Source organism: Equus asinus, chromosome 2 (assembly GCF_041296235.1).
Source record: "Equus asinus isolate D_3611 breed Donkey chromosome 2, EquAss-T2T_v2, whole genome shotgun sequence".
Lineage (NCBI taxonomy): Eukaryota > Metazoa > Chordata > Mammalia > Perissodactyla > Equidae > Equus > Equus asinus.
In genome coordinates, this window is record NC_091791.1 from 17,331,674 (window position 1) to 17,355,520 (window position 23,847).

General features: G+C 43.1%; 1 protein-coding gene across 24 annotated transcripts in view; it reads left to right on the forward strand.

Moving 5' to 3' along the window:
* Window positions 1–23,847, forward strand: part of ABLIM1 (actin binding LIM protein 1) — a 290,205-nt gene that overhangs the window by 101,591 nt on the left and 164,767 nt on the right. For 2 of the 24 annotated variants that reach the window (XR_011493659.1, XR_011493682.1), the window contains exon 1: window positions 18,249–19,224. The exons of 21 other annotated variants lie outside the window; for them this stretch is intronic. The gene's annotated coding sequence lies outside the window, so the exon portion shown is untranslated. Of the gene's footprint in view, window positions 1–18,248; window positions 19,225–23,847 lie in introns of those variants that run through there. One more of the 24 variants, XR_011493668.1, reaches the window with a different exon arrangement.

Genomic DNA, 23,847 nt, shown 5'->3' on the forward strand with positions numbered 1-23,847 from the left:
TTCTCTTGTTTGCCTTCCACTGCTGTGAAGCATTAGAGGCCCAGGTTTTGTGCTGCTGAGGCCCAGGACTATAAACACAGCACAGGAAGTGGGATTCCCAGGAAGCCACCGTTTGTGCTTGGAGTATCCTGTTTAGGACAGGTGCTTGGAGGAAGTGCGCCCTCCTGCAGTTATGTGTGTTCCTGTGTTAGCGAAGCCCCAGAGCTCAGGAGCAGCTCTTGGCAGGATGCTCAGGGATATTTGGCAAAGGCCTCCTGCAGCTGCCAGAAAGACCTCAAGATGCTGCAGCTTCCTGTTGTTGTCTGGTGCTCAACCCCTGCTTTGAGTTGCGCAGGCCTCCACGCTTCTCCAAGTGCCCCTATGTGTATCTCTCTGTCAGACTCAAAACAACCCTCGGAAGTCAGTAGGGAAGGAACTGTTTTCCACATTTACCAACAGGAAAGGAATTGGCAAGAAGCTGGGACATGTAGACAAAGCAAACGTATCAGGGAACATAAGAAATAGCTTCTGCATGTGGATGTAACTCTGTCTCTGGTTGTGGATGCAGTACTGTTCTAGAAGAACAGCTGTCATGCACTGAGGCCGGCTATGTCTCAAACACTGTGCCAAGTGCTTTGTCATTTTTCCACATTTAATATTCCTAATAACTCAACAAAGCAAGTGTGACTTTAATCCTTGTTTTGCAAATGAGGAAACGGAGGCATACGCAGTTAAGAAACCTGCCAAAAGTGACATAGGTAGTGAGTGGAAGAGCTGGATTTGGACCCAAGTAGGCCTGATCCCCAACTTCATGGTCTTAATCATGATGCTGTACGGCCTCAGACCTAGGAACATAAGGACAGGTCATCCCTGAGATCTGCTGAGCATTGGCACTCTTAAAATTTGTAAGTAGTAGTGCTTATTAAGCAAGCAACTCAAATTTGAAGATTCTGTTATAAAATAAATTGTTTTTGCCAGGAAAATTAGCAAATATTTCTTTTCCCTAGTTCATAAATACAAACTATCTGTATGGGGTTTTCTCTTCACCCTACTGCAGGAACTTAGAGTAAGTTTTTGAAGCTGCGTTTCTTCCTGTCCTTCTGAGCTTTTAGATCTAGTACAAATGAAAGAGCTTATTTAGGGCAATTACCTTCTTGACAAACAAACAAGAAGAGACTGGCACTGTTATCAAAGGCCCTAAGGATATCTGGAAAGGGTTCAGTGATTATGTTGTCAGCTGAGTCCAAATCCTAAAGCAGAATGTTCTGGACTGGAGACCAGGGACCAAAGTAGACTTGGCAGTCCCCTCCCTGGAAAAGCAATTCATATCCCCAAAGAGAGAAAGGTGATTTTGCTCTGGTTCACCGTCTCCTGTGTCCTCCTTGTTATGTTCAGTCCACCCCTAGAGATTGTCTTCACTTGGGATGGTTTCCCCAAGACCTAAGTACTCAGATTTTCCACATAAATGAGAAAACCTCATGGGTGTTTGTACATTGTTTTTTCTTGAAGTGATATCAACCTGTTTTGTTATATGTCATAACATATAACACTATGCTTCTGTAACTTTTCTTTTTGTGTCCCTTTTCATCCCGTTCATGATCACTAATCCCAACCCCATAGATCAGATGTTTATGTCAAAGGGCTGGGGGGATGTTGGACATTGTGGGCCAAAGGCCAAAAGGGACTTTGTTGTCCACAGTGTGAAGAGCATATTCCTCAAGACTCTGTGGAGCTTTTCTATCACATCTTCCTGGGGGTATTGAGATGATGTGTTGGAAAAACATTTTAAATACTTTGCAAACCTCAAACTCGGTGGTGAAGACCCTCCCTTAAATTTGAGAGAACTATTTGACCTGGCTGTGAAAAAACGTATCCCAGAAGATATGACAAGGAGGACTGTGGTCCACCCCACAGCCCTGCTCTCTTTGCTGACCGTGTGGCAAACACAAAGTAGTAACAGGAATCTGGTGCTCACGAGGAGCTGCGCTGCCGCGTGGCCTCAGTTCCTCCAGCATGCGAGGCTGCCAGGGCCACGACCAGTTTGTTGCTCAAAACAGTGGTCTCACTTTGACTTTTATTCTGTTGAGGTTGGAAATGATAGGTGGTGGCCAGTTTCTTCTAAGTCTTGGGAGGGCACGGAAGGAGAGAGATTTAAGATTTCAGCTGTGTGGTAAAGCATTAGAGAGTCTGCATTTTTTCGTTGACTTGTAGTTATCAGTAACCCCTGTTAACTTCCCGAGGCTTCCTATTCTATTAGTTTAATCATATTTCCCAGAATCATAGTTTCAAGCCCTTGACAGTCAGGCCCTATGTCTCTATCATGTCCTACCATTCACCCCAAACACCCCGACAGACTCCTTTGTCACAAGTCTTTGAAAGGACATGTTTCATCTTTGGCCTCTCTCTGTCCGTGCTCTTCTGCTGCTTAGCGTAGCCTTCCCGGTTCCTCTGACTCTCGGACTGGCTTCAGTTCAAGCTTTTCCTCCCCGGGGGAGGCTTGTCTTACCTCTTGCCTCATCCTCCTCTGTGCTTCTACTGTGTCCTATGCATATCTCTGTTAGAGTTGCCTGTTTACAAACCTCTCTCTTTGAGTACATACTGAGTTCCTCTCTGAGGGTGTGGAAGGAGCCACATTCATATTTTTGTTCCATTACAATATCTGGCATGGAAGAAGCCTGTAAGTGTATGAGTGAGTGAATGAATGGATGTTTGCAGAATCAAATCGCCAAGTTAGACTACAATGGGCATAAAATTATCCATCTGCCTTCAAGTAGCTGAGGCCAGACGAAGCAGCATGGTGTAGTAGCTTCGAGTTCTGGGCTGTGGGGTCAGACCGCCTTGCCCAGTTCAAGTACCACTTGCCTAGCACCACTCTTTAGCTGTGTGACCTGGACACGTTACTTAGTATCTCTGAGCCTCAGTCTTACTGCATGTCAAATGTGGATAATACTACCTACATTGCAGTAATATTATAAGGACTAAAAGAAAACGAATATAAAAGAAGAAAATATACTAGCATTTAGTAGGTTCTTAATAAATATTTCCCCCTTTTCCTCTTCTTCTCTCCACCCCAAATGTGTGAGAAGCAAAATATATGGTTAGGTAATAAACACAATTAGTTTTCAAAGGAAGGAAACATAACTTTGGCCTCGTGTGGCCAGTGAAAGAGAAAGTAGGCTTTAAGCTGGAAAATACACAAGATTTACCCAAAATATGAATAGAAGGAAAATATCACAATGATACGAGTGCAAAAAGAAAAAAATAGAAGTAAGACATTTTTCACCTAGTTCCACTGCCTGACTCTGTATGGTCCAGCCTGTTATTTTGTTTCTTTGTTTTTATTTATTTATTTTTTAGACCCAGGAATATGAACAAGTATTTCCACAGGAAATGTTCCTATTTAATTTACTTCCTTGAGTAACTAAATATGCTGAAATGCCCCATTAGTTTTAATTATATGTACTTAAAAACTAATCTTATTTAAAGTCAGAGGGTAAGACAATTTAAGTTCATTGTTTTTATCCTGGCTTAAAAAAAATTTGATTCTTACTAATAGTGGCTTACCTTCATGGAAACTCCTGATTTACCATCATTTGATCCTAACAATTCTAGGGTGTGACCCAGTGCTGAGCACTATAGACTCTGTTGACTCAGTGAATCAGCCGTGAGTTTGGAATGGCGCTGGGGTGCAAGACGAAGGCTGCCAACAGGCAGGTAACATAGTCTGTGTGCTGTTCATTAAGATGTAGAGGTAGCCAGGAGAGCAATGACTCCTTTCTCAACTTTCAGAAGGTGCCACATCCAGAAGGCATTAGAGAAATCCTTCACAGAACCAGAGTTCATGGGGCCTTCAAATTTAAATATGTCAGAACTCTAGATGGATGATGGTATGCATTAGAATTCTAGATGTTTCTTAGAAATAAAAGTTTGATGTCAACACCTTCCTACAGGGAGTGGGAGACGGAGGCCCAGAGAAGTAAAATGACTTTTGGGAAAGTCTCTGTCGCATAAATTAGAGGTGGAATTAGATGAAGAACTAGCCTTCTTGCTCCCTGTTTAACATTGCAGAAGAGAGGACCGAAGGATTATCGAAAATTTTTTCAGTTAAATTAGATTCAGCTCAGGTGAAACTTTCCTGTGAAGCCTTTTGGACTTCCCTTCTTTTGGGGCCCTTCCTTGTACCACCCAAATGCCCATGAAGCACCTTTATGGTTGGTTATATCTGTTTGTCTGCATGTCTCTCCCTACCAGGTACTAAGGTTCTTATTGGCAGGAAAGTGGGCTTAATGGTCTTTGTTTCTCCAGTGTATATAATACAATGCTTGGTAAACAAAGGTACTCCATACATTTTTTAAATTAAGATATAATTCACATGCCATAAAAATATACTATTTTGGGGGCTGGCCCTGTGACCGAGTAGTTAAGTTCGCACGCTCCACTTCGGCAGCCCAGGGTTTCACCAGTTTGAATCCTGGGCACGGACATGGCACTGCTCATCAGGCCATGCTGAGGCGGCGTCCCACATGCCACAACTGTAAGGACCCACAACTAAAAATACACAACTATGTACCGGGGGCTTTGGGGAGAAAAAGGAAAAATAAAATCTTTAAAAAAAAATACCATTTTAATATGTACAATTCTGTGGTTTTTTAGTATTCAGAAAGTTGTGCAACCATCACCATTATCTAATTCCAGAGCATTTTTATCACCCCTAAAAGCAACCGTCTATCCATTAGCAGTCATTCCCTATTGCCAACACTCCCCAGCCCCTGGCAACTACTGATCTACTTTCTGTCTCTATGTATTTGCCTATTCTGGACATTTCATATAATTGGAATCACACAACATGTGGCCTTTTGCATCTGGCTTCTTTCACTTAGTATGTTTCCACAGTCCATCGATGTTGTAGCATGTATCAGTATTTCATTCCTTTTTGTGGCTGAATAATATCCCATTGTATGGATATACCACATTTTGTTAATTTATTCATCAGCTGATGGACATTTGGGTTGTTTCTGCTTTTTGGGTATTGTGAATAATGCTGTTATCAACATTGTGTACAGCTTTTTGTGTGGACATTTTTTCACTTCTCCTTGTTATGTAACTAGGAGTGGGATAGCTGGGTCATATGATAACTCTGTTTCACTTTTTGAGGAACTGACAAACCCTTTTCCCCAGCAACTGCACTATTTTGTGTTAAAATTACATTTAATACAATTTTAAGTTAAGTCAAAGCTATTCCCTGAAAGTGAAGTAACAGTTTTCACTAAAATGAAAAATCCCATATGTGCAGTCATGTTTCTTTGCATACTGTATCTTAATCTTCAAAACCCCTTATTTCCCTCCAACTTAAAGGTCTGCAGACATATTATGTAAAGGAAGGTAGTGTCTTTACTCTGAGACATTAGTTAGCTGGTTTCTTCATTCATGCTGCAGGTACCTTACTGTAGCCCCCTAGTTTTGTTTGGTTTGCTGTTTATAGATCGTTTCTCATTCAAGTTCTGTAGCCATAGATAGCAACTGAAATGAATCAGAGGATGTCAGAGAGGTTCTGACTCACAGTGCCCAGAAAAATCCAGCTCACAAAGGTCTGCATGCAGCCCAATGGAGAGGGAGGATTCTCACGACATAAATGGGTCCCCATGGGATAAAGATGGCCTTGGGAAGAAAAGTCAAATAGTTGGGGCCACTGCCAGCACCCAGCCTTCTCCCTTTCCTTCCACCATGACCCAGATCATTTTGTAAGGTCATTTTTGACATCACTAGAATATTCTGGAATGTTTAACATTTGCTCTCCTGGTGGGGACAATTCCCAGTTCTATTTCATATCACTCTTTTCCCTGAAGTGCTATCATGTGATTCTAGTATGTAGCTGGATATGCTCATGTTATCCTTTCCTCAGGCCAGACTTGTCCTTGAAGGGTACAGTCAAACTCTGTAGTCACTCGGTAGCCAGCCCTACTGCAGGCATACAGGCCACTTAATAAATAACTGCCAAATCATTGAGGTCATCAATTGCTTCAATTTATCCTTGATGGAAATACTACATGATGTTACTTTGCTTAGTAATCCTTTGACCAATCTTGATCTAGCATAGATCATGGTTCAGTTGGTCTATTTTAAGAGTTTAAAGAGGATATAAACAGCTACTTTCAACACATTTCTTGGTTAGCTATCTAGATACCAGGAGTGGTCTGTTCATTTCTTTCTGTAGCAGCTGGTAAAAAGATGTTGAGCCCAGCCAACTTGCTGTAGCTCTTCCTGTATTGGGGAGGATCACATTCTACTCCTCTTTTGCTAAGAGGCAAAATTCCTTCCTTCAAACTTTTGTAGCATTTTCTCAGTATCTTTGATTTCAATCCCTTTCCACCTCTTTTTACAGTTATTTAAGTACTTCTGCTATTTGCCCTACTAGAACATAAACTCATTGAGGGCTTTATGTAGGCGTCTTTGATCTATAAACCATTTTCAGCCTCTTGGAGGTGATGTTTTGTTAGCATGATTAATGAGTCCACAGTAGTTTATTTCTTTTCTTCTTCTCTGACTTTTTTGCCCACTTTGCTCTTAATTGTGTGATGCTATGGCTTAATGCTATTTTTGTGGCTTAGTTGCTTTTTTCTGTGTGCAAATTTAATAGCCAATGAAGCATGTTGGTAAATGCTCAGCAGCCTTAGGATATTTCATTCAGGAAGAAAAGAAAAATTGTGTAATCCAGATCCAAAACAAGGAAGAATTTAAACTCTAAATATGTCCCTTCCTATCTCCCCAAACCCCAACAAATCCAATACAAACGCAGAGTGTTTTCCATCTTGCTGGGGAATGGTGAGAAGGGAGGAAGGGAATAAAACTACCTCCATACCTCTTTTAAAAATACAGCCAACTTGGCGTATGGCACGTTGTACCTGCACCATCTTTGGTTGACTTGTAATATGCAGCTGTTTAAATTTTAAAAAGAGAGCCCATGCATATATGTAAATACAAGATGACTCATTTCTACAGAGCTTGATAAATGTCATAAAGCACATCCTTCCCCCTAAATTTAACTGCAGGCTTAAAAGACATTGTGGGGCATGTTTGTTTATGAGGCGGTTGTTCTGACCCCCATTACCAGAAATTAATCCAAGCAGGCTCATTTACATATTTTACAAGAAGAAGCACTTTAGCACAGTGTGTGTGTGCATACAAATTCCATTATGTTTGCACAATAAAATCATCCAATTAATCACTGATTCTCTTGAGAAAAAAATAATATATTCTGTCTGAAGAGCATATTGGGTGTCTTCAGGGTATTGTTCTAGAGTAAGTCTCTGTAATCTAAAGTAGAAGACTAGTTGAAAGTGATCAATGGATCGAGACAATTTTTCTTTTTAAGCATAAAAATATGGATAACTTAGATTCTGTTTTGTGTTGAACTCCCCCCAAAAGCAGACCCTGAGACAAGGATTTGAGGGCAAGTCATTTGTTGGGAAGGTGATCCCAGGAAACGCTGGTAGGGGAGTGAAGCTAATAAAGGGTAAATTATCAAACCAGTTACCAGTGTGGGCTGCCCAAGCTGAATTGACTGGGAACTCTGGGAGATAGTGTAGACCATGCCTCAGGGACGTCTCAGCCAAGAAACAAGAAGCTGGGGTATTGATCCACCACTTTCCCCTCTGTCATTGGTTGAAAGCTGCTTCCAGGGATATTAATTCACACATTGTGATGTTTCCAGTAACCACGTTTGATTTTTAGAAGTTAATGCTGAGGAGATAATAGCAAATCAAAAGAGGGTGGAATGTATATGTATAAGCACATAAAGAGGTCTCATAGGAACTCAGGAAATGCTGAACAGCTAGGCCTCAGGAAGCATAGAATTCCAGGCCGCTCCACAGCCATCAGTTCAGTTGTGGAAAATGTTGTATACTCCTCCCTCCCAGTTGGCTTCCTCTGACACTCTACCCCTCGGAATTTTGGTATCCACATGGCTCTGTGATGCCTGCCCCTGGCCTTGGACTTAGTTGATCTTTTTTTTTTTTGTTCTGAGGAAGATTCTCCCTGAGCTAACATCTGTGCCAATCTTCCTCTATTTTGTATGTGGGTCACCACCAGAGCATGGCTGCTGACAAGTGGTGTAGGTCTACACTCAGGAACCAAACCCAGGCTGCCAAACCCAACCACTAGGCCGCAGGGCCAGCCCCTACTTGATCTTTTAATACAAGTACCCGCCACTTACTGGGCCACTTACTATCTCTTAGTTCAGATACCAAGGAGTGAAAAACTAACTGGCCCAGCCCATCTTTTTCAAGACAGGATATAAATTGTAACTGCTTGGCCAGCTGATGTATGGGTCTCCCCCAACCCCCACCCCCTATCCACTGTCTACTAACAACCCAGTCAGCCATGGCCAAAATGAGAAGTCACAGGGCTCAGTGCCTACTCATGGGAGAGGTAGAATGGGGACAGAAGAGGAATAGATGGAGCAAGGGTCTCCCAAGGCATGTCTTACACCTGGGCAATGACTCGATGTTGATAAATAAAAGTCTTCTCATGAGGAATTCCATGGCATTTTCATGAATATGAAGGCTAAATAACTAGAAAGAAAAATAAAACCCTATGTGGCTATCCTTAGAACCAGTGTATTCATCTTTTTTTTTTTTTTTAACTCATCAACCTCTCTGGAGAAAAGATGCTATGGAAATCCTAGCTATAAATAAATTAGTGACAATTTTGGTTCTTGCCCTAGAATTTGGAAATAGTGAGTAAAAGGTAAAGTGATGTCGTCTCTCTTTTCTTAAAGAACCCTGGAGCTACATTTGCCTTGTGATACCCTTTGCCTCACCAAGTCCAAGGAATGGGAGATGAAGTATAAAAACAGTGATGAGATTTTGCATAATCTCTAAGCAAAGATAAATCGATTGGATGATGTGACTTCAGACTCTTCTAGGAGATGCTTAGATGAAGAATCTTGGACAGTCTGGTGCAGTCATTCTCTTCCTGCTGTGAAAACAAGGACAGCAGCCCTTTTGTACTTCTCTTCCACCCACCTCCTGGTTTTTGTAGTTATAATATCGTTTTCATGTTTCTCTTTGCTTTCTTTGCTCGAAACATTTCCATTCTCTTCTATAACCATAATCCAGTAATTGGGGCATCAGTTTTATATTTAATAGGATTCACTGCTCACTGCTAGTCCTTTTACTACAATATTTGCATTCCTGAGTTTATATTGACTCATTTCTTAGTTGGCTGGATGTTGTCATCCAGCTGTTTTTGTGGTGTGGTATACCCTGAGCACATTTGTGCTTGTGGTGGCTTGCCCATCGCCTTATGTTAAACAACATTTTGGCTGGGTGTAAAGTTCTCGGGACACACAGTTTCATTCCCTCAAGACTTCCAGGCATTACCCCATTGTCTTCTATGCATCAGTATTGCTGTTGAGAAGTCTGAGATTAGCCTGAGTTTTTCTCTTTTTGTGGGCGATAGGATTTTTTTCTGTCTGGATATATGGAGAATCATATCCTTTGAAGTTCAAAATCTAGAATAGGACTTAGGGTTAACATACTGTATCAAATTTTGCCAAAATATTATATCTGTACTCTTTAAATCTGCACGTTCAGATCTATCTTCATTTCAGGGAAATCCTTGTGTATTAGATCTTTGAATACATCTTCTGCTTGTCTGCTTCTCTCTACTTCTAGGACATAATTTTCTCAAAGTCCTTCTTTATTTTGCACATCTATTGATTTTCTCTCATTATTTTAGGCTCTTTCTTCTGCATTCGTTGTGATCATCTCAAACTTTTTTCTGTGCTGAGAATTAGATATTTTATCAGTGTCTGTTCAGTTCTTTGATGTTTCATTTATTACTATTGACACTGTCTTGGTCCTCAATTTTCACTTCTTATTTCTATGATCTTTTTCTTCATCTCTTTCTGATGTGCCATCATCTCACCCTCAAGCTCTTTGTCTATTTCAGGCACTAATTCAACATTCTACATCTGTGCCCACTGCCCTTCACTGTAGTCACCACACAGAAACCAGAAGGATCCGTGGAAATGCCAGTCACATCATGTGACTTTTTCTGTTCAAAACCTCCAGTGGCTTCCTACTTCACTCAAGGCAAAAGCCAAAGTCCTTGCAATGACCTGTAGGGCCCTGACACCTTCTGCCTCTCTAACTTCACTCCAGCTCTCATATGCCTCCAGTGTCACCGGCCTTCTCGCTGCCCTGAACACACCAGGCAAGCTCCCAACCTTAGGACCTTTGCTCTTTTTTTTTTCTGCTTTTATCTCCCCAAATCCCCCCAGTACATAGTTGTATATTATAGTTGTGGGTCCTTCTAGTTGTGGCATGTGGGATGCCACCTCAAAGTGGCCTGACAAGCAGTGCCATGTCCACACCCAGGATCTGAACCGGCGAAACCCCAGGCCGCCAAAGCGGAGCGCTCCAACTTAACCACTCGGCCATGTGGCCAGCCCCAGGACCTTTGCTCTTATTGTTCCCTCTGTCTGGGATCCTCTTTCCTCAGATATTCATGTCACTTATTCTCCCACCTCCTTCAGGTTTACTGAAATGGCACTTTCTCAAAGAGCCACTCACATAAAACCACAACTCCTTCCCCCAGCTCTCAATCGTCCAGTCTTGATTTTTCGTCATAGGATTTATGACTTATATGTATAATATATACACATATGTATATATATATTGTATATCATATATGATATATATCTATATATCATATCACATATATTATATATGTGTTTATATAATTTACTTATATATTTTATTATGTCAACCCTGATCCTTCCAACTAGAATGTAAGCTCCATCATGGCAGGGATTTTTGTCTGTTTTGTCTACTGAGAGATCCCAGCATCTAGAACAGACCCTGACACTTAGGAAGCACTCAATAGATATTTGCTGAATGAATGAGTCAGCTGAGGTAATAACTTCGGCTTCCTGGGAAGATTTCCTAACATCAATGTCCACTCTCTCTTCGATGATTGACATCACGCTGACTCTTCTCATTTGGCATCACATGTCATATGTCAAGGTATGAGGAGGTATTAAAATTCTTTAAGGCATTATAGGTTAAATCCCCCAGATTCAATGTTATCAAAAGGCTCCTGATAACCTAAAATGGTTTTAAAAACCTGAACTTTACAGTTTTTAAGCGTATCCTATTTTGTTGTACATTGATGAAGCAGCAAGAAACCAAATGATAACCATCATTATCGTCCTTCGTTGCCCTCCTTATCAGTGCCAGGCTCTTTCATTTCACGTAGAGTGTCTTTCATCCTCACCCAGCACTGGTGACATAATTTGCCACGCCTGGTGCAAAAGGAGAATGTGGGGTCTCTTGTTCAAAGTGCAGGAATAAAGTGCCATTAAGCTTTTTTCTTTATTTCACAGACTTCTCATCTTGTCATCACATTTTTTTTTTCTCCCCAAGCCCCAGTACATAGTTCTACATCCTAGTTGTAAATCATTCTAGTTCTTCTATGTGGGACACTGCCACAGCATGGCTTGATGAGTGGTGTGTAGGTCTGCGCCCAGGATCCCAACTGGTGAACCCTGGGCTGCCAAAACAGAGCTCGCAAACTCAACCACTCGGCCACAGGACTGGCCCCCTGTCATAGAGTTTTTATTTGCTATTTAATGTCTTAAATAAAGTAAAATTTTAAATTATGAACACAAATTTTACCTTTTGTGTTTACATTGTGCTGTGCCCATTTCAAATGCAGATATGAGTCTTTACCTCATACGTGGAATCACTGAAATTACACAATTGATATTTCCTAGATTGCAAATACATACGTATTTGATTCTTTCCAGAAGAGTGGGAATGCTGCACACAACTAACTCGATTGTTTTAATTTCACTTCTAGATGCAAGCACATTCTACCAAACCTCTGTTCATCTCACTGATAAGGAAGAAAGGACTGAAAGGAATGGGGGCAATGGGTTGCCCTATCTTTCTCTTTCCTTCTATGTCATCATTTTCAGCGTAGATTGTTGCCTAAGGTAGGGAAGAAACATGGATAAGAAAGGGTGACAGGTTTCCCTGCTTGTTTGTGTTTCCTAGAACACCACTGCCTCCTTTCTGCATTTGAAGCAAGCATCCTGGTTTGAGTGGAAAGTGACTTCCCAGCACCCCTGGTTATTCAGTTGTAGATGTAACAGCTTACTGTGCACTTACTTGAGTCTCCCTGAATCCCCATGCATCACGGCTCCACTGGAGTTCTGTGCTCATGGGCATTGCAAATACTGTATGTGAATGGGGCAGCAGAAATGGCAGATATACATACTGCACATATCTCGTCTGCTCACATGCGTGCTCCATGGTCCCCTCGGACTTCATGTATGAAACACAAGTTCAAAGACAAAATTATTACAAATCTCAATATGACAAGATCAAAGCATTAAACCAGATGGAGGGTCCTTCTCAGCACAGGGTCCTATGCAACTGCACAGGTCGCATGCCCGTGAAGCCGGTCCTGTCCTCACCACAACCTCGCAAGTGCGGCATGTTATTACCATTCACAGATAAGCCTGTTGAAACCCAGAGAGAGAAAATAATGTGCCCAATGTCACTCAGCCTATGGCGGAGCTGGAATTCAAACCCTGGCTGTGTCTGATCAGGCTGCCTGTGGGGCCAGTGTCGTATAATGGAATAACCTCTGGGTGGGAAGTAAGACACCAAGGGTTTTGACCAATTTCCAAGTAATTGTGTAACCTTGGACCAGTCTGCCTTAGAACGTTAGTTGTCATCTTACATATACGTGAAATTAATGCTTATTTTTTTCATACAGGTTATAGTTTTTCACAAACCAGAGTGTTGGCTGCATGGTCCTTTCTCTCTTTATACCAACTGGAGAAAGTCACTGAGACGTGATGGGTGGCATTGCCACCCTTCCTGTGGGAGCAAATGCACTAATGGCTCTCCACTTTGCATGCTTTATTTGGCCTATCCCTCAGATGACAGCCGAGAAGTCTGAGGAGAATGAGAGAGAAGCTATTTTCTGGGAGTGTGCCAAGGCATAATTAGAGTTGTGAGGCTAAATGAGGAGGGCAAATGAAGGCTTTGTAGACCTTGCAAAAATTTTGTGATGGTCTCCAAAAATTTTTTGAATTGTCTCTCTATGTAAACCACAGGAAGGCTATTCCTTGAGAGTGATTAGACAGGGTGGATGACTGAATTGCATCCTAAAAGACTTGATGTGTGGATCTAGGTACACTGTCTTGCCCAGTCTAGCCAAGGATGAGTCCAACAGACCAAGGTTATGATGCTATTCACCTGGCGGGTCCTATCATAAGACGTCCACAAACCAACGAAGGATAAGTATCAGGAGAGAAGATCATTTTGTACAGACACAGCAAAACACAACATCATTTCCATTGTGCCAGGTCTAATGGAAATGCCAAAGTCAATGTACATTGAGTGCATCTGGACTCAAGAAATACGTGTGTGTGTGTAGTTGGGGACCGGGAGGGGGAGGCTCCTTGACAACCTCTGTGGAAGGAAGGGCCCAACAGAGCAAAGGGAGAGCCTGTGGCTTTGGATTCTGACAGACCTCTTTCCACATGTGTAAAGTGTAATAATATTATCTTGTCCAATTGTTAGGAGGATTAAAGGAGGTGATAAATGTAAAGAGACTAGACTGGTGGGTGACACATAATAAGCACCATTTGGTAAATGGTGACAAGAGTGGTATTGAGGGTTAGTTATTAAGGGGACTTAGTAAAATGACTAGCTGATTAAGTTTCTTTTCAGCTTGCTTTCTCTCTAAGTTGAATTATTGGTTTGCATCTTGGCAAATACTTCCAAGCAACCACTAAATTGATTTATATAAAGGAGACTGAATTTACTTTTAATTTATTTGAGTTAGATTTTTAAATCAGTCTATTGGACTATAAAAATGAATACTTATCTAACATTTTGACTTACTGTGGTAAGCTAGTGACATTTATTCCTTAGTATTCATCAAATATTGCATCCCTACTTTGGCCTATCACTATGTGAATACAGATATTTGCATGTGATCCCTTCCTTCAGAGAGTCCACAGTCTTTTGCAAAAATAGACATGTAAATCCTTCATTGCAGTGTAGTCAACATCAGGGCACAGGTAGCATTGAAGTACCAGAAAGAAGCGAGTCTTGTTAAGGAAGTCATTGCAGTCCTAGATGATAGAAAGAGCCCATTTTTCTATCTAATAACTGTTTTTCTACCTAGAAAATACTAAGGAAAAAGATAAAGCTACTAGTAAACTGTTTTTTTAAAAAAGATCTTTTCCCAAGTAATTCAGAGCTATTCGTGCTTCTTGTAAACTTCTCACGTGCCTGTAATTAGGCTAAACCCATGAAACTCTCTTTACTATCAAAAGATCCTTTGAATTCTGGTAATAGGTTCTAGCACACTTGTAGGAAAATGGCTTGTTTTATGCTCATTCTGTAGTTTCTATCCTTAGTGGATTATTCAAAGGGAACTTTAAACATACCTTAGTAATTTCTGTCATTTTCTTAAGCTGCAACCTATTGTTTAAGTCCAAACACAGAAGCGGCTTCTAAGGACCATGGGGAAGTTTTGGATATGGATGTAAAATAATTCTACTTTAAGAACTCATGGAAAAGAACTCTGCTGGGCATTGATTCTGTGAGATTCATATGGAAAAAATCCTAAGAATTCTCAGTTGAGGGCATGAGAGTTAGTAGGATCAAGAGGGCTCAGACATTTTGGAATTTGTCTCAGACTGTAGGAAACTTTGGAATCATCACTTCCAGTAAATTTTTAAGATTGCAGTGAATGTCAGGCTGATTGTTATTTTGGCTAACTGAGAGGATAGGGTTTTTTTTCCGATGTGGTGGTGTGGTGTATAGTTCTGTTTGTGAACCTCACGTTCATTCGCCTCCTGCTTCGCAGGCCAGTGTGCTAGGCCACTGGCCCTTAGTCACTGGAGGAGCTGGCTGCAGCTCAGCCCCAGAGAATCAGAGGCATCAGACCTTGGGTGGGGACCAAGTGTCTGCATTTAAAGCACCCTTAGTACTTCTATCCTTGGAGGTCTGCAGACTGAGCTCTTGGGAGTCTAGAAAAGCATGAAATCCTCCTCACCTTCATGGAGCTCACAGCCTAGTTGTGGACATGAAGCCGTTACTACAGAAGAAGAAACCAATCCCAAATGGTTTGTGCTACTTAAAATGCTGTGTGTGAGATGTGCACAGGTGTCATTTTATTCTGTTCATCAGACAAATATTTAAATAAACTAATAAACATAGACATTCCCTGGCATCTATTGCATGACCAGCAGTCTGCTCACCACTGGAACACACACGCCAATACAACCCAGTTTGGAGGAAGGAGGCAATAAGGTTGGAAACAGATCATGGTGGACTTTGAAAAGCAGCCCAAGTCTTTGGAACTTAACTTGGAAAGAAGTAGGCAGCTCAGATTGGAAACTCTAACTACATCACTTCTAAGGTCCACCCTCCTTAGTGTGGTGTTCAGAGCCCTCCGTGACCCACCCCCCAAGCCTTAGCTTGAGCCTCTCGCTGTTCCCCATGAACAGTGAACTGCTTGATACCATGTCACCCCGTCACCTCTGCTTGGAATGATCTGTCCCCCTTTCTTCACTCGGCAGCCCTTACTTGCCCCCTCACTCCTCCTGGAAGCCTCTCCTGCCTCCCCCTTGGGCTCAGCACTGCCCTGTACCCTGTGCACGCTACTTCTTTCTTAGCACCTTCCTGTGTCATTGGGAATATTCATGTGTGTGCATCCCAGATGGTAAGCAACTCGAGAGCAGTGGTTTCTCTCTTCTCGTTTTTGTACTGCCAGCCTGGTACCCAGCACACAGTGGATGCTCCATCAAGGCCTGCAGTGAGGTTGATAGATGTAAACATTACATAGAAAGCAAATAAAAAATGCATTCTTGGGTTTTATTTCAGCTGAATTCTTCTAGAAAGGCTTTGGAGGGCAATTTGCCAATGAGTCCCAAGGTGCTGAGGGATGTGTGATACCTGGGAACCTGGGGCCCAGGGCCGTGGAAGGGTCCTGCAATTCCTGCCCTACAAGTGCACGAGCAGTAGGCAATCCGTAGCTCCGTTGAAGAGAGAGAGCAAGGAGGAAGTGGACTCCCCCAGCTTGCTTGTTTTCTGGTTGTAACATTTCCCTCTTAATTGGCATGGCTTCTATTGAAATGATGTCCTCTTGAATTTTTGCCAAGAGTGGCTGTTTGCTAACAAAGCTTTTCTCTCCAACAAAATGGTTTCTGCCCTTTGGTCACTTGTGAACAACCCTTGCTTCATTCTGTGAATGAATGAAAACACAGCAGTGAGTCAGTTTGGGGGGATAAAACAACAAATCAAACCATGGGACGGTGTCTGTCTTATCAAGCCTTACCTCATCTAAGTCAAATGAGATTGAATTAAGTTTTTTGGAAATCATCTCTAGAAACAAGAATAAAAAATCCTGGCTTCTTAGGAACCGTAAATTTTTCTTTTTTCTGGATTTATTTTGCTGCGCTTCTTGTAGTTTTAACTGGAAAGTAGAAAATATCTATGCTTTGCTTCTGTCCTCAAAGCTCTTAACTATGTGGCCCCGAGGCAGGGACACAAAGACAATTTGGTTTTACTCTCCAACATTCCAAAAATAACTTGAGTAATACCCTCTTTGGTTATCTTAAAATGCAGAGTGGATGCTTTTATCCTAAAGTAGCAGTGTCTGATTGTCCGGGGGACTCTCGCCATATGACCGTTATTTAGCAGCTAAATGCTGGTGACTCATTCCGTTTGACTGTGGTACAGGAAAATTCTTTCCATGGAAAACACAAGAGGGGGAAATCTCTCCACACCACTGTGTAGTATTTTCCTTTAGAAAAGGCTTCTGCGAAAACGAATAGGCACCAGCTGTCCCTCTGCTGGCTTAGTCTCCAAAGCTGCCAGAGAGCCCTTCTAAACCAGGGTTTCTGTGCAGTTTATCCACCGAGGCATACAGGTAGGTTCAGAACTGTAATAAGGGGCCAGTTAATAAAGTTAAATCTCAGGATTAAAAATTGTCATCCTGAGTAAAAGAGAAATTGAACTAATTGCATTTACAGTACCTGGAACACTTATGTATGATGGGGTTTGGACTAGAAACCCAATGGTGTTTTACTGTCACATTCCATTAGGGAGAGAAGGAGAGGATAGGAGGGGGAGGGAGGGAGAGAGGGAGATGGGGGTGGTGGGGGGAGAGAGAGAGGGAGAGAGACTGGTGTAAGAGCTTTGAGCTAAATAACATGACAGCCTTGGAGAGAAGGGCCTAAGTGAGGTGCTGATCTATTTACGCAGCAAAAATATAATAAACTAAATCCACCTGCTAGGCTCATAGCACCAAACCAGTTCCAGCTCTCTGAGGTTAATTTTGCTTGTCAGCATCCCCTTAGGGGCTCTGAGGGTGATGAGGGTTGAGAGGAGTAGACAAGTGCAGTTCTAGCCATGAAAATTGGGCATGTAAAGGGCTTGTCTCCTCCATACTCTTGAATCCTGCCCATCCTGCTGGACTTGAGGTCGGGTTGTTCTCGTGCTTGGCTCACATTTATGAATGGAGGCTAGAGAAGCTGCTTAAAGGCTCTTATAAAGTGCTTATAATCCAGCTGGCCGCTGACTTAGGAAAAACCTGACCCTACAGAGCTGCCGTGGGGGCAGGGAGTAGTGTGGGCAAAGTGTGTGTCATCAAAAAGAGGACCCAGGGTTGGAGGAGACTTAGCCCTTCCTTACAGGCTGAGACACCCAAGCTATTAATAGTGAAGCCCTGAGTCACAGATGTAGGAATGTCACAGCTGCTTGAGATCTGCTACTGTTACCCATCAAAAAACTGGCATAAAGGTCTGCCCCAGCCACCCCCACCCCCCACCTCCGCAACGTAATTTCAGCTGTAAACAACCTCTGAGTCAAAGATGAGGCAGGTTGATTGACTTCATTCCTTTCTGTTACCCTGGCTCTCAGACCCAACACGTTACAATATTTGCAGTAAATACAGTCTAATACTAGCTGTGCATTCTGGTTCTGAAAGATGTGCTGGCCATCTGCTTCTCTCCCGGAGGGGTGCGATGTCTGTCTTTTTGTCTCTTGCTCATCACGTGTCTCCCACATGGTGGATGTATATGACGTGCGGTGGGGAAAGAAGGTCTGGGTTTGGGAGACAGGTGCTGGCGTGAGGCGGGTGCTGGCTTTGTGAACCCGGAAGTCCTCTGCCCCAGGAGACAGACCTGTGACCCTGGGGCTCAGAAATCAAAAGCCGTGTCAGGAGCTACTGCTGCTGGTTCAGGCTTAGGCTAGTGAGGGGTGTGGGTGTGACTGTGTGCCCCCCACTTTGTGGCTGAGTTTCCTCCCTTGCATGTTCACATCCAAAGGGCTTGTCTAGAAAATTCTAATGAAGCGCGGAGAAGGTAGAAGTCAGAATCCTACCTAACTGGATAAGTCAGATGTTTACTTTGATCTTGAATTTGATCCTGGATAAGGAATTGAATCCTGAAAGATCCTCTTCCCAGGCTGTCTCTCATTGTCTCAGTCCCCTCCACCCTTCTCCCAGCCTTCAGGTACCAGAGCGGGGAGCAGTAGGGCAAAACAAATGTGATTATTCATTTTTCATTATAATCGAGCCTCCGGGACCTTAAAAGTTGAAGAAAATGAACTTGAAGGAGCCACGAGCATTATTTTTCTACTAAGGCTAATTTTATTTATTCAGTTTGTCTCAAGCTGTGAAAAGAATGGAAAGCAGGGGTAATAGGAAACTAATAAGCTAACAATTGACTAGTTTTACTTACTGGAACAGTCCCTGGCTGTTTCTCGGCCCCCCCCTCTTCTGGCAATCATTTATCAGACCCCGGGAGGGGCCAGGGCTCCAGAGCATTGTGCTGCCCGGTTTTCCTGGGCCTCGGCGCGAGGAATGCAAGGTGGTGTCAGTGACCACAGATTAGGCCAGTGGAATTTTGCATTTGTTACAGCGGCAGCAGCTGTAGCGAGCGGTTCGGGCCCAAGGGCAGAGCCCCCAAGCAGGGCGCGGCCACTGCTCGGCGCGATCTCTGGGGCGGCACCGGAGCTCGGCCCTCCGAGATGGGGGCGGGATTTTAGAAAGAAGCCCCGGACTTGGCGAGTGGATGCCGCCGGGGCTTGTCCTCGCAGCCTCTGCAGCCGCGGGTCTGTCTGCCCAGGCGCGCTCCCACTCCTAGACTTAATTCCTGATTCCTTCAGTGCTGCTCGCCAGAGGACCCGGTTGCCATGGTGAAGGAGAAAGGTAATTATAAATATCGATCACCGTGCATGGTTGCAGAAGTTGGAATGGTGCTGCAGGGCTTGGCCACCTAATGGGGGATGATCAATGGAAAGCTGGGTAGACATGTTCTTGAGGTCGAGAATCTCTGCATTGTGAAGTCTGGGTTTCCATGGAACGGAGACTTCATTAAGAACCTTTCCTTTAGCCGCGGCGTCTGAAGCACATCCTATTTCTGGAGTGTTTGCACAGCTGAGCTCCTGAGTGTGTCTCTTTTGATTGTTATTGCATTTTGAATTTTCGGTTGTGTTTGAGACTTGCCTTCCTGCCCCCATCCTAGCCTTCATTCTCTTCCTCGGTTACCCCCACCCAAATCAAGTTAATTAAGGTGTGTAACGGAAAAGTCCTTCTACCGGGCTTGTGCTGTGTTGGGCCGTGCCCAAGCCTAGCTGGGACTGGCTGCGAGGAGAAGCGGGCTGTTTTAAAGGTTTCAGGGGTGCTGCTTTAATAAGCTGGCATTTCAGCCGTATCTCTCTAATCACTCCTCCAAACATCTTAAAGGATGCTCTGCATGTCAGAGGTGGCAGATGGCATAAGGAGAATGTGAAGAGGGAGTGGGTGGGCGAGCTCTGCCCAGGTGTACAGTATTTCAGCACTGGGCGTGGTCCTGAAATGTAAGTTAAATCTTTCAGAACTGAACTATAAATACTTGCTTTACCTGGGAAATGTAAAAGAACACAGCAATGCTTGATTTTAATTATCCAACTAATATATAAATACAGCTTATGCTGAGAAAGTGAAATGTTACAGGAGAATAGAGAGCAAAAAGCAAAAATCCCTCACCCTTAGCCTGTCACTCAATTCTCCCTTCTCTTTAGAAGCAGAATTATTAGTAGTTAGTGTGTATCTTTCTAGACAGGAATAAGATAGGTAGACAGGAATGAGATAGACAGGGGTAGAAAAATGAGATCACTCTATGATCATTTTTCTGTGACTTGACTTTTCTCTCCTACTAATATGTCTTAGGAACCTTCACCACGTAATTCTGTAATGTGAATAACCACCCTCTAATTTTGCCCTTTGGTAAGCGTGGATTTACTCTGCCATATTTTCTTAGTGTGGGATGTACTTTCTCCATAAACGTGGATGGCTGCTCTTTGGGGCTATCTTGAACCATTTCAATGACTTATCTCTATCTACTTTCTCTTAAAGCCCCTACCGGGAATAACTTTGAGGTGAACACGCTGAACTTGAATTGATCCTTGTTGCTGGAAACTCAGTTCATTTTATTATACTAATGGATGGGTGAAGAAATAGGATCATGATGGCTAACAGTGTTAAAGCTGCACCTTAGGACAAAGATAAACATGGTTGTGCTGGATCCATTCTGCTCCTCCATGTCTGTAATAATCACTCGCTTTACCTTTGGTTTTGAGTAAGTGGTGACTGAGTGAAATGACTTGGTGTGAATAAAGGTGCTTCTAATAATGTTTCCTCTCTTTCTTGGGGTGCTTCCAGGATCCCTCAGAGTAACAAATACAGATATCAACATTTAATAAAGGTCATGTCTCATCCTTTGTACCTCCTACCCAGAACAACCTGGCCCTGATTGCTGTTGCTAATGGATTTGAGTTCGTTTCCTTAATATGAGTACTTTATGAGTGATGGGAAAGGTGATTACAAAAGCCGCTTCTCGTTCTATCCCTCTGGGCTCGTGGAGGTTGCAGACTTGCTGTATGTGGTATATGTATTATAGATCAGTAGTCCCGCAGTAGCAACTCTTTTTCTAAGTCATTGCAGACTTCCCAAAGCTCAGATTGCCTGGGTTCATGTTTGCTTTATAAGTCAGTAACCACTTTCTAACTGGAACACTTTGGACAGGCCACCGAGAGGTCACATACTCGTATTATCTTAGCCCTTAGCCACTGATTAAAGGCTGTTCCTTTTTTATTTTGAGGTCTGTGTCAGTCCACACTGCTGCCTCCCAGCTCTCTGACTGCACTGACCTCAGCCAACAGCAGAGGAAGGCAGGGTTTTTTGGCAGGTACACAAGAGCTTCCATGGAAAGAAAGAAATTTCATGATAGCTTTTAAAGTGAGAAGAATACAGGGGAGTATGTAGTCCAGGCCTTCATCCTAGAGATGAGAAAACGGGGGTTCAGAAGGGTAAGGAAATTCCTCAGGGTCCCACAGTGGGTACTTGGACCAAGCACTCATCCTCTGTGTTCCATCGAAGGTGTCCGTGGCTCAGGGACTGCGCTTACCGCAGCGTCTTGACGTCCGCTGGCTCTCTCACAGCCCAGGGAGCCTCTCGGAAGCTGCACTGCATCTCCATCTTTAATTTTCCAACGCATGATATAGTGTCTGCCCCAGCACAGATTCTCGAACAGTTGAAACAGGTTGGCCTGTTTTCAGAGCTGGGGCTGGAACCTGTGTCTTCTCAATTCTGAGAACTGTCCATTCCTCTCCATTTCTCCTTGCTCCCAGAGAGACCTGCCTCTTCCCTCCTGGAGCTGACACGAATCACCCTTGTGCAGGCTCAGATCATGGCAGTGCCCATCGTGAGAACATGGGAGGCCTTCTGAAGGACGGACAGAAATTCCCTGTCGTGCTCACCAGTTAGAGATGGTTTAGCTCACAGTGATTTGTGCCACCGTTTTCTCTTCTGGATAAAGTTTCCATGCCTCTGTCTGGGTTGGGGTTGACACTGACTGGAGAGAAAGCTTGAGGGCAGGTCACACCTCTGCTAGTGTGGAATTGCATTTGTCGACACACTTTGACCCTCATTATCTTTTGTTCTCCTAACCAGGCGCCCATCCACTTCCAGTTGCAGACGCTTATTGATCCGAGAATTTTGATGAAATGGGTATCTCCCTGATGTGTTCAAGGACATCCTTCCCTTGTTGTATCCTGTAACAAAGAAGCAGGAGAGATTTTTGTGTGTTTATCAGTCAATATCTGTCTTCCCAAATATCCTCTCATCAACCTAAACTCCAGAGGCTCACTACACTCATTTAAAAGCTATCATTGTCTAGCTAATGTGTGTTCTAGTGCAAGTTTTAAAAATACACACAAAAGGGATTCTTTCTTTTTGTTAGAGAAAACAAGAATAAACAAATATGAGAGGTTAAGTTATGTAAACACTCATCTAATTTAAATAGTAAGGGATGCTTATGGTTTGGAAACCACATGAGAGAATACGAATTTAGCGGCAGGGGAGGCACATCAAGGTAAATAGAGGTTTACATTTGGGCACATGATTTTGGTTTTGTTTTGTTTCCTAGAAGCTTTCTGCCACTGTTGGATAGGCCAACCAGCTTTTAGGTTAGAGTGAGACCCAGTGAAACTCATTCCAGTCCACCCATGATGGAGAGATGCTCACTCTCCACCTGACATTCAGGTGTGTGGGACACACATGCACACACACACACACACACACACACACACACACACGGCAATCTTATTTCTGGGTAGCTTCTGAGAACAATGATGTACTGTGTCTCAATGTGCCCTACAGTCTGGCACCAAAGTAATTCTCTTAGGACACTGATGTCATCATATTTCCAGCTCAAAAACCTAAATGAGTGACAAGGTAAAGTTCAAGGCTTCCTGCTAATCATTGAGGATTCTCCCCAAGTCCTTAAATTACCTCCTCCCCACCCCTGTCTAAGCTAATCTTGTTTTAGTTCTCTTTTTAATGTTATTATTAAATCTGCCTGTTATTGAACACATACTAAACGTCAGTCTTTGTGCTGAGAGCTTTACATACGTTGTCTCTAATCTTTGAACCCCTCAAGCTCGGTGGTATTCCTCCCCTTTAATAGACGAGGAAGCGGAGGCTCACAGGAGTTTAGAAACTTGCCAGAGATCACTTAGCTAGAAAGCAGGAGAGCTGATTTTCTACCCAGGCCTATCTGGCCCCAAAATCTGTGCTAATTGTACTTACGCTTCCTCCTCTCCATTTTTCCTACTTGAATAATCATGGGGGGTAGTTTTCCTCTCCAACCTCAGTCATATTGCCCCTCCTGCCCTAATGAGAAATATATGTATTCTCCTTTTCTGTGTTTGTTAAAGACGTGACTCAAGTTCTGCTTTTTTATGTTTCTCAAAGGCCCACCCTTTCTGTGAATTCTTCTAGAGTTACTCTGTGCCCCTAAGTAAACACCAAGGAAATTAAACAATTCAGTCGCCTGTGCAACTCAAGAGCGAGCTCCGTCTCTCCTCAGCTGTTTGTTGACTTCATATGTGGTCTTGTAAAACAACCTGTAGAGGTGTGAATTGTCGCTGCCTCTGATGCTATCTGCCCCCTCCCGAGCCCACTCCTCCTAAAACACACACCCACACAGATACTACCCACTCAGGTCCGTGCACGCTGACTAATGTATTGGAAACCGAAACCTATTTTCGTTCCATCCTTGGGGAAGTCTGAGAACGGTAGGTCTTTCTCTGCAGTGTAATCATTCCTCATATGTCCAAGTCACCTTTCAGGCCCCCTCTTTAGTGTATTATAGCCACTCCTGGATTCAGTTTGCCAACCTGCTTTCTTTTTTCTTTTGTTTTTTTTGGTGAAGAAGATTGGCCTTGAGCTAACATCTGTTGCCAATCTTCCTCTTTTTTTTTTTCTTCCCAAAGCCCCCGTACATAGTTG